This window comes from Rosa chinensis, chromosome 1 (genome assembly GCF_002994745.2).
Source record: "Rosa chinensis cultivar Old Blush chromosome 1, RchiOBHm-V2, whole genome shotgun sequence".
In the NCBI taxonomy this organism is placed as follows: domain Eukaryota; kingdom Viridiplantae; phylum Streptophyta; class Magnoliopsida; order Rosales; family Rosaceae; genus Rosa; species Rosa chinensis.
The window spans coordinates 26,507,578-26,518,900 of NC_037088.1; the positions used below are offsets into that span (position 1 = coordinate 26,507,578).

General features: G+C 35.9%; 2 long non-coding RNA genes and 1 pseudogene across 4 annotated transcripts; all 3 read left to right on the forward strand.

The window, feature by feature from the left end:
- The first annotated feature begins 239 nt into the window (after positions 1-239).
- LOC112191924 lies at positions 240-10,345 on the forward strand (annotated as a pseudogene).
- On the forward strand, positions 1,632-4,274 carry LOC112191933. The gene is made up of 5 exons (XR_002933241.2): positions 1,632-1,690; positions 2,375-2,682; positions 2,814-2,934; positions 3,755-3,861; positions 4,176-4,274. It is a non-coding gene; the product is annotated as an uncharacterized LOC112191933 (long non-coding RNA).
- LOC112191914 lies at positions 4,350-7,245 on the forward strand. Of its 3 annotated transcripts, none has more exons than XR_002933236.2 (8): positions 4,350-4,378; positions 4,539-4,635; positions 4,914-5,054; positions 5,438-5,509; positions 5,685-5,781; positions 6,211-6,337; positions 6,413-6,724; positions 6,997-7,245. It is a non-coding gene; the product is annotated as an uncharacterized LOC112191914 (long non-coding RNA). The 3 variants fall into 3 exon arrangements; XR_002933233.2 differs by having other exon boundaries at positions 4,933-5,054; XR_002933235.2 differs by having other exon boundaries at positions 4,933-5,054; positions 5,448-5,509.
- Positions 10,346-11,323: the final 978 nt, after the last annotated feature.

Here is an 11,323-nt window from a genome sequence, read left to right on the forward strand (position 1 = left end):
ATATAATTCTGGCGTATATATGTGGCTGTACATGGGAGTGGACCTCCTTCTGTGAGTAGTCCAAAACAACTCATCATTCTTTGAGTCGCTGAATTTTGTTTGCATGTCGGTCTAAAGTACAGTGTGGTTGACTTAATTAATAGTAGCTATCGATCGGTCTCTATCTTACTCCCTTATTATATATCCTTATAATCTGTCGACTGCTGCACTTTCTACACCATATCTTCGATCTTCCAAAAACACAACTAGAGAGAGAAAGAGAGAGAGATGGGAACTGTTGCTGCTCCATACATGATGGAATTAGCATCTGAACGTGATCAGAAGCAAAATGGTGCCGGGGCGGCCGGAGGCACTCCGAAAGAGCTTGATGCCGGAGCTCTCTTCGTTCTCAAATCCCAAGGTTAGTGGCGGGCCGGAACTCGATCACTAGCTAGCTATGTATATGATGTTTAAATAATTCATCCTGCATGATCGACAATACCATTTATTTCTTCACGACTGTATGAAGCTTTAGATAGATATTTAATCAATGAATTAGCATCGTAGATACATCTCATGCCTATAATAATACAAAGGGAAACTGTTATTAGCTGTGTTCGTCCTCGATCTGCTCCCAACAAAGCAGTTACTTCTTCCCTGTCAGTGTACACTGTGAACTTTATTATTTATCTTTTTAATCTTTAGTTCTATATTATTATTAGAAGAAGATTTTATTAGCTAAAATAAAAAATATTGACAAATTTAACTCTGAAAGATTAAGAGACTTTGAGAATAAATTAAATCATAAGGGTTATTCAAAAAAAAAAAATTAAATCATAAGAGTAAATATGACAATTATAAAATAAATTTTTTATTAAAAATTTAAAAAGCAATTACCCCCCCCCCCCATTTTTCTCTCTGCAATAACTGTTTTATTTCATTTATTTTTTGATTTTTTTAAAAAATATTACATATGCAGAGCATGTATGATGAAAACTAGTATATATGGATCATTCTATTCAGTTATTTTCGTTGAAAATAAACACGTAAAATTCTCCAAAAAAAAAATGAACATGTAAATTAATTTTTTCTACACTAAAATGATAATTAACCAGAAAAGGAATTTTAAAAACAACAAAAAAAATCAATTTTACCAGTTAATCACCACTTGACCAAAATAAAAAAAGAAAAACAATCTAGTTACTAGCTAATGGCAACAGTTCTAATCCTTAGATGGTTAACCTCTGTATAATTTTTGCGTGAATTAATTTTTGGCGTGGTACCTAGGGTCGTGGTTGCATGTTGGGTACCACTTGACCACATCTATAGTGGCTCCGGTGCTTCTAAGTCTTCCGTTTGCGATGGCCTTGCTCGGCTGGGTTGGGGGAGTCATTTGTGTAGCCTTGGCAGGTTTGGTCACCTTCTACTCCTACAATCTTCTCTCTTTAGTTCTTGAGCACCAAGAAAAGCTTGGGCATCGTCAACTTCGCTTTCGAGACACGGCCAAAGACATTTTAGGTTCGTATATATGTTATTCTTACTCTCGGTTTGTTATTCTACATACAGTCACTATGCCAAAAAAGCTTTCAGACGACACGCATCAGACGACATAAGTTTTGTTTTATGTCGTCTGAGTTTTTCAGACGACATAATTTTTTTTTCTGTCGTCTGAATATACACTAAAACCATACTGGTTTATTTTGGAAAAATGGTGAGCATTCAGACAACACATTTGTGTAGTTGTAGAAGGTGGTGATTTTCTATCTCAAATTTAGATAAATGGTGAGCATTCAGACAACACATTTGTGTAGTTGTAGAAGGTAGTGATTTCCTATCTCAAATTTGGATAAATGATGAGTATTCAGATAACACATTTGTGTAGTTGTAGAAGGTGGTGATTTTGGAGGGATATCCAAAAGTTGATTGAGTCTTTTCCCTCTCAAATAGCCACGCCATAGTTGACTAGAATTTGTGACATTCAGACAACATTTAAATGTTGTCTGAGTGTGGGTTTTAAAATTTTCCAATTTATTTTGACTTGTGCTTTTGGACGTAGATCCCTCACAATTAAGTCATTTTCTGTCATTCTCACTCGATCGATCAGCTCCCTCAGCTTGACCTATAATTCGCAAAACTGAAAACCTCAAAAACCAGCCTCTCTCCTTCTCACTCAGCTCCTTCAGAACTCGATTCTCACTCTCTCCTTCGTCTTCTTGCCCACTTGATTCTTCTTCTTAGTCTCTCCCTCTTCTTCTTAGTTTCGATTTTAGGTTTGATTTCGATTAGGTTTTTCTTCTATTTGGGGTGATTGGATTTTACTTTTCCTCTTATCCTCGTCAAAATGAGGTGTTTCAATTACTGAAAACCCAGACCTCTCTCTCTCTCTGACTCTCAGCCTCCTTCACTGTCGATGGCGGCGAAACGGCGGCATTCAGTGACTGTTGTCTTGGTCTCTCCATGAATTCGAAGGCAATCACGTAGTGACTCGTCGTCTCTCTCTCTCTCTCTCTCTCTCTCTCAATCTCTCCTGGACAGTCGCCGGCACTAGCCCTCTCCCTCTATCCTCGAAGGTCGACGGCACCGACCCTTTCTCCTCGAATTAGACTGGAGTAGTGGAAGGCGATACTGTTGGAATCGAGAGAGCGGGAGAAGAAGTCAGTTCGCCTTTCATTTGGATCAATCTTGAAAGCTTGGCTATCGAAGGTATTGTTTCCCAGATTCCTATTTTTTTTTGTTTTGATTGGGGTTTTTGTTGTGGTTGGGTTTGGATTGATATGGGTTTCAATCTTTTTGCTGTGGTTGGTTTTGAATTCAATTGGGTTTCGATTTTGTAGGGGTATTGTTCGGTTTTGCTGTGAGGAGGAAGAGGACCTGTGTTTTGGATAACTGCATTTTGAGCCAAGGAGAAGATGAGGAACTTAGGTATAGGGTTGTGATCGATACTTAGTTTTTGGGGTAAGTTCATGTAATTTCGATTTTGATTGAAATATTGAAATTCTGGTTTTGATTTCAGTATGGATTCTGTTTGATTGCTGGGTCAGTGAACAATTTTGAGAGTTGCATTCAAGAGTGTAGGATATTCCTTAATTATGACAATGTGTTGCAAAATTCTGTTTCTCCATGGCCTAACTAACTTGTCGAATATTAGTTTCAAATAATGTGTGTATCACTTCAGGTGAGAAGTTTAATGCATGGTGTTGACACTGAAGCAGCAGTACAGAAGCTTAGAGGCCGAGTTGGAACAACTGTTACAGTAAAAGTTCAGTGTAATCATCAATTCCCTTTATTTCTGAGTTGCAGCAGAAATTAGAATTTGTGACCTATATACTAATATTCCTGTAGACTATGGCCAGAAATTCCAAATTGTTTCAGCCAACTAATTTTTCACGTTCTGTTGTTCAGGGCAATGATTTGGGAAGTGATGCTAGTATAAGAGAGGTACTCAGATCATGGATAAATTTATACTACATAATATTCTTGAGTGATCTTCATAGCTCTCACTAATTTATTTGGATTGATTGTTTCTTGACAGCTTTTTTTTTTTTCTGGGAATTTAGTGCAAGACAAACTTTCTCGAGTAATCTTCATAGCTCAAGCTTCTTGAGTTAATCTGTTTTTTGGTCATTAGATTAGTTGTTTTTCAATCTTCTGTGGGTAGTGACTCCTTTTATTAACTTGTATTTATTTGGTGTTGTTTTATGAAAGTGATGATTGCTTCAACCTGAATTGGGTTCTTGCTTAATTGAATTTGTGGATGTGGATTTTGTTATTGAAGGTATGCTTTGGATGTGAATGTGGAGAGGGCACAAGATATTCTCATGCATAAAAGACTATTGCATATGGCCTGCCACTAGACCTGTAGTCTAAGTCCGTCTTGTGCAGGTAATTTTTTATTTTTATTTTGATCATTCTTGAGTTAAATTCATAAACGGTCTAGTAAATTTAAAAAGAAAAATATACTGTAAGCTTAGTCACATGGATTCAATGTGCAGTTTATGTGTTATGCCGGTTCATTCTTCTTCTAGTTAAAACTCATCTGGAAAAGCAGATGCTCAGTGTTCTGGTTTTGCTGGAAAATGGAGTCATAGTCCAGAGAAAAGATGTTTGGACTTGTTTTTCTTTACGTAAGATTCAGCACAACCATTTCTCTTTACATCTCTCATATGATACCTTCTTTCCATTTCTCATGTGTTCAGTCATCCACCACCACCTTTTGGTTGGTCTGAAGACCTTGAACTTGCTCTTGAAGCCAAGTTCAACATGGGAATAACATTGAATTCCTTTCCAAGGTAAAACAATACTGCATGAATATAGTATCTGCAAGAATGTCGTTCAATTCATTGGGGCAAGAGCACCCTATATTTTCTACCTTATAGTATCTGCAAGAGCTTTATCTGAGGTTAGTGAACTTGTGACACACACTCACATCGGGAGTAGGTGTGCATGTGTATCTGCATCTGCTTGTAAATATTGGTTTTCAATAATGTCTATGCTTTTTGCATATATCTATTTTCCACTATTTCATCATTAGGCTAAGCCACATCTATTTCACTTGATAGACAAATGCAGCTACATGAAGTCCCAACAGATATCTTGAGTTTGCAGCAACTACGGATCCTAAACCTCATCCAAAATTCCATGCAGTCGGTTCCAGTGGTAATATGTTGCTTGATTAAGAAACAGATATGCATTACATTCATAGCTTTAAACTTAAAAGACTTGTTAGGAGAAGCGTGATTTCAAGAAATTGAATAGGAGTCATCTTTTTATGCCAAGGAATAGAAGCTATCTATTGTGTGCAAACTCATGCTCTTAAAATTTTTTCGTTTTGGTCTAAAGAAGTGCTCCTAGATTGAGGCTGGCTTCCTCATAATAGGATAGGAATGTATAGGTAAGAATATAATAACGATCTGCTTTCTGTTGTATTTTGACAGTTCACAGTGCTCATTGTAGGTTATATTCAACGTTGATGGAGGAGAGGGTGGTTTTGAAATGGAGGAAGAATGAGGATGTTCTGTGGTTTGGGTTGTCACTGTTTCTGCGTTTTCCTCTTGCTTCGTCATTGAACGATGAAGGTGGGTGACGCTATGCTTTTTGTTTCTGTTTTTGGTTGTGGGTTTCCATTTTTGAATGTGCCCAGTTTGTGTTTTTAGACCAAAACGTTTAGGATTTTAAGAAACAAACCAGAAATGGAGAGGTGTAATTTGTTTTTGGACTTTTGGTTTCTGTTTTTGAATGTGCCCAGTGTTGTATTTTTAGCCCAAAACGTTTAGGCTTTCTGGAAACAAGAGGAAATGAAGAGTTGCAATGTGTTTTCCAAAAGTTTTATGGTTTTTACTTATGAGTTTTCTGTGACAATGTCAGCCTCTCTGTGGCCTCTTGTGAGTTTCTGTCTCCTCTGTCCCTCTCTCTAAAACTGTTTTATGGTTTGATGACTTTGTTTATTTGAGAATTGTAGAAACTTGCAGGGGAATAAACTAACTGGTCAAATCCGGGATGAGATTGGTAACTGTGCTTCTCTTATTTATCTGTAAGACATCTCCTTCATGTTGACTTTCTTATGTATCTGTAGGACATATCATTAGAAAAATCTGATGATCTTCTTCAACAAATAATGTTTCTATGTATTTCTGTGTTAATAGATGTCTTTTATATTCATATATCTTGGAATTTCATTGTGTACTTTTTGGAAATATATTCCACAGGATGGCACCATCTAGAATTCATGTTACTTGTGCACTAGTTTGTGACAAAACATCAACAGGAAGGATTCACAAAGGAGTGTGTTCAACATGGATGAAGGTATTTTATATGTTTTTTTCTTTGAATCATTGTTGCATGATTATATATTGAAGAGCCTAGCAACCGTGGAGGAGAACTGATATTAGAAGACCTCTCAAGCTGAAATACTGAAATGAATGTAGTATACCTGCATTTTGCTAGATTATAAAACAGAGTACCTATTACTGATTTTGGAATATCATAACCGAGTGTTCTATTTTCGAAATCAAGGCAATGCTGAGGAATTGTTTTGCACTTTTCTGTTTGTAATTTAGCATTACATATCTTTTCGAAGATCTTATATCCTTACATGTATTAATATCACCCTGGATATATGTGAAGCAAACTTAGCTGTGTAACTGCTATGTATGATTTTTACTTTTTGTACAAGTTTGAAAGTAATAATTTCTTTTTAATCATTCTGCATAATTCTTTGCCTTCGACAAAAAGTGATGGTTGTAGTTGGGCACCCATTTTTGTTCGGCAATCAAACTTCAGACTTCCCGTTGATACTAAAGTACCCATTATCATGATTGGTCCTGGAACTGGATTTGCTCCTTTCAGGGATTTCTTGCAGGTATTTATTGGCTGCCTAATGTTCATCACCTTCATAAATCCCAATTTCTAGCACACTAATAAATAATGGATTTAGACTTCCAGGAAAGATTAGCTCTTACAGAAGATGGAGCAGAACTTGGACCCTCCGTATTATTCTTTGGATGCAGAAATAGTCAAGTTTCTCTAGAAAGATCCATATGGTTGCGGTGGACAAGTATTGGGCGCTTGCTGGTTTGTCTGCCTAATTCTCAAATGCTAAATTGATTTACTGATATTATTGTAGGACTACAATTACGAAGATGAGCTGAACAACTTCGTAGAAAAAGGTGCACTTTCTGAGCTTGTGGTTGCATTCTCCTGCCAAGGACCCACCAAGGAATATGTGCAACATAAAATGATGCAGAAGGTTTGACACCTACTTAAGTCTCTATTTTCAACCTCTGCCTACATTCACAAAATAAAATGATGCAGAACCTGTTTATTTCTATATAAGAAAGTAAAATAGGCAACTATTACATCAAAATATCTTCTCGTCTAAGCACATGAGTACCCCAAGATGCTTGGTCATGTTATATTAGTTCATTTCTACAAGACTGGCATTTTAATTGAGATTTCCTTTTAACATGTTATTTTTGTTTCTCCCCTATTTTGGTGATAATCATGCATGTTTCTGCGTAGGAAGCTGTCAAGGGACAATTATGGAGATTACGTGATCCCCAAGGGAAGCCATCAGGTGTAATACAGTAGTACAGCTAGCTAGATCCTATATTTAACTTGTGTCTAGTAGAAATTCTTTCTTCATTAAGCATTTGGACTTGTCTGCAGATTTAGATTAGTAGATATGGGCCATTTTGAATTGATGCTCATGATTAGGTTTGTGTACATGAGACAATGGTGGATTAGTGGAAATTGCAATGAGTGATTTTGTGGTTTCATGAATATGCAATTTTAATTTCCAGATGCATGCATACCAATTGTAACAGGAGACTACTAATGTGTTATCTCAAATAGCAAGCTAAAACAAAAGCACACCAAAATGTGTGGTTGCAGTTGAACAAAAACAACACAAAAACCAATTAGAAATCTATTGTCTTTTTGACATTGGGACGACAGAAAATTGTAGTCTAAAGGGCAAAACAACAACATAAGTTAGACGAAAGTATTGACTAAAGTGTATAATAACAACAAATAAGTGTGGTTGGAATCAATCACAGACAATATAAAAGACCTAATAAAAGACCTTTCACACAACACTTAAGTGTCGTATGTATGGACCCTAGAATGACACTTAATTGTCCTCTTATGCTCTTTACGACCACATATAATTGTCGTTTAAAGTAAATTAGCACAACCTTTAATTGTTGTTGTATGAGAGAAGACACTACATATGAGTGTTCATATTTCTTATTTAAGGGCATTCAGACCACACAAATAAGTCTTGCAAATATGCTTCACACAATAGCATTTAAAAAATACTGTGGTTGTTTTGTTTATCAGACAATACAAAACTGTTGTTTGAATGCTTTTAAAGATACAGATCACAATGTTCCCAAAATGCAAAACTCATCAGACAACACAAGACTTTTTTTCAGACGACAGAACACTTCTGTCGTCTGATGCCCCCAAGAGACGACACCGTACTAGACGACACATTTTTGTTCGTTCAGACGACAGAACAGTTATGTCGTCTGAAGGCCTTTTTGGCATAGTGAGTCTTGTTCTCTTTTACATACGTTAGTGATTGCATGTGTTTGTTTATAGGTCCTTCATGGGGCAAATATTTTGTCGGTCCTCTGCAATTTTGGATATGCTATGGTGCAGTCATCGCTTGCACATTACTTGGAGGGCAGAGCCTTAAGGTCAGTGCATGAACCTGCTTATCACAAATTGATCATTGAAAAGTATTCTATATCCAATCATCAAATAATACTAAAACACATTTTTAGGGTTCATTAGACTGTTCATCAAGTATACTAGCTAGTGTGGTAGTAGATTGATTATATGCAGTCATATACACTAACTCGGCTGGATATGAAGCTAGTTTACAACTACATAAAGTCAATTTATTGCCACATATGTACATCTATTTTTAATGTGTCGTAGAAATATTTTTCGATCAACATTAGAGTCAGGACTTGTATTCTAGTTTCAGTAATTGATAATGGAATACGTAAAAATGAAGCGTTAAAGATGGTCTAAAAATATGTATATTACTTATTCTTATCATGCATATTGATAATTAACAGCCCTAGATCCCCTACACCCAAATGCACTCATATTCTTATGGCCTATGCCCCAATAGTAGTCAAAAACTAGCTTGAAGAGTAGACTTATATAGGTACAAAAAGCCTCTTATTAGATCTTCTTATCATCCTATGTTTGTTGGCAGTTTTTTTACTTGCTCTCTAATCCAGAATTCCCGATGGAACAATGAAGCTGTACCAGTTTATTATTATGTTCGGAAGCGTCACACTCATTTTGGCTCAAATGCCATCCTTCCACTCCTTAAGGCATATTAACCTCGTTTCTCTAATCCTTTGTCTTGCATATAGCGCCTGCGTCACTGCTGGCTGCATATACATTGGTAATTATCATTGACTAGCATACTTATTGGCATGTATATATATGATCATATGGTAAAGAAGAAATTTCCATAACTCATATTCATAGTTTTGATGTCAAATGTTAAGGTTAAATGACTCTTGGTGTGATATCAACCTTATGATATAAAACATATGTATAGGTAACCGCACATATTTTTTTCGACTAGAAGTCTAGAACAGTACTCATATAGACCAACTTTGTTTCCCAGGGCATACGAACAATGCTCCTGTAAAGGACTATTCCGTAAAAGGCAGTACAAAAGATCGGTATTTTGGTATCTTTAATGGCATCTCAATCATCGCTACCACATACGCAAGTGGAATAATTCCGGAGATAGTTAAGTACGTTGTTATATAACATGGCTACGGATTTGAACTTTGTTGATCTAGTAGAATTCTACAAATTCACTGCAGATAGTATGTTGTTTTTGGGTAAAAAATTGTATCTTTTAAGTTTTGATTTATGAAATGAGGAAGATATGAGCTTTCTTTAACATAGAAGTAGCTTAATTTCTCTCATCAAAGTCTTATATGTTATGTTGTTGACAGTGTGTTAAAACATCACATTTTTGCCTGTACACCAAGACTATAAATTAAAGTCATATCGTGTATAAATATCAATATATGAGTACTTGCAGGCAACTTTGGCACCTCCAGTAAAAGGCAAGATGTTCAAAGGGCTATGTGTGTGCTAGTGTTATAGTGACAACCTATTTCAGTGTCGTAATGTCTGGGTATTGGGCGTTTGGCAACCAAGCTATGGGAACAGTTCTTTCCAATTTTATGGGTGTTGATAGGAAGCCTTTACTCCCTACCTGGGTTTTGCTCATGACCAACGTCTTCACTCTTGTACAAGTCTTGGCTGTCACAGTGGTAAGCAAATCCTAGCTTAGTGCCTAATTTCTTTGCATTTAACTATTTAATTTGTTAATTCATGTGTAAATTTTGAAAGTTCAAAACTTTTTTACCTTGTTGAGGTGAACTTCAAATGCAACTTATTTTAATTACCGGACTAACTAATTCGTATGCGTGAGTATTCACAGGTTTACTTGCAACCAACAACTGAAGTGTTTGAGAAGAAATTTGCAGGCCCAAAAATGGATCAATTTTCCATCCGTAATGTTGTGTCGCTATTGATTCTCCGGTCGGTCACCATTGTGGTAGCTACATTTTTTGTTGCGATGTTACCTTTCTTCTGAAATATCATGGCATTGTTTGGGGCATTTGGATGCATTCCTCTAGATTTCATTTTGCCAATGATATTCTACAATGCGGCTTTCAAGCCCTCAAAGCAAAGCCTCATATTTTGGGTTAACACATTGATAGCAGGAGTATCGTTCTTGTTGGTTGGGGTAGGGGCTGTAGCATCTGTTAGACAGATAGTTCTTGATGCTAAAACATATCGCCTATTTGCTAACATGTGAAAGAACACTCAAATATCTCCATATTATTGAAAGAATATGTTTGCCAATATGCTGTTACACTATTACGTACACTAGACAAATACATAATTACTGAATTCTCGAATGGTATGTGAAATTTCGCTGCATTTGAATGAAGCTAACGTTTTTTTTTTTTTTTTAAAAGTTTAATAAAAAAATATTGAAAATGGAAAATGATTAAATGTCTTAAAAAAAATTTGGAGTTACCAAATCAAAGTACCTCACAATAAAAATTTGTCAAAATATTAATCTATTGAAACATATCTATGTGATGCTGCCACAGAGATCGTACCAGCTAGCCTTGAGGCCGGGGTTGGTAGAGCGATGGTGGCAGTGGCTATAGAGCTGGGTTGGTGGTGCGACGATGGTGGATATGCAGGGGTTGAGTTAGGTGTTAGGGTAGTAACTTTAGCCGAGAGAAACTAGAAGAAATCTAAGAGATAAAGCTAAGAAAATAAAATGCAGATTTTCATTCATAAGCTTCTCACCAAGATTACAAATAGATATATAGTAGTGGCAAAACACGTGTCACAATGCGAGATGTGAACCTACCTAATATATTCCTGGAACAGTGCGTAGCACCCTATCAATAAAACAACATCACTTAACTAATTAAAATGGTGCGTATCCATTCTAAGTCCAAGGTTTCAAATTTCTTCAAAACTGCTGAAATTTCCTTCGAAATTTTCATAATTTTAAAGTACCGAAACAAAATTAATATGCTATATCAATTCAGTCAAGAGTTTCTCGAAATTTTCCGTACATTTCCATGAAATTCCTAATTTCTAAAATATCTACACACAAAATATATTTAAAAATTCACAACGAAATTCTGTGAAATTTGTATGTCACCGACAATGAATTTTTTACTTCATACTTTCATAGAAAAAATATGATTTTTTTTTGTAGTCAAGTTAAATACCAAAAAAAAAAACCTTTTTGCTTTTATTTGCTACAAAG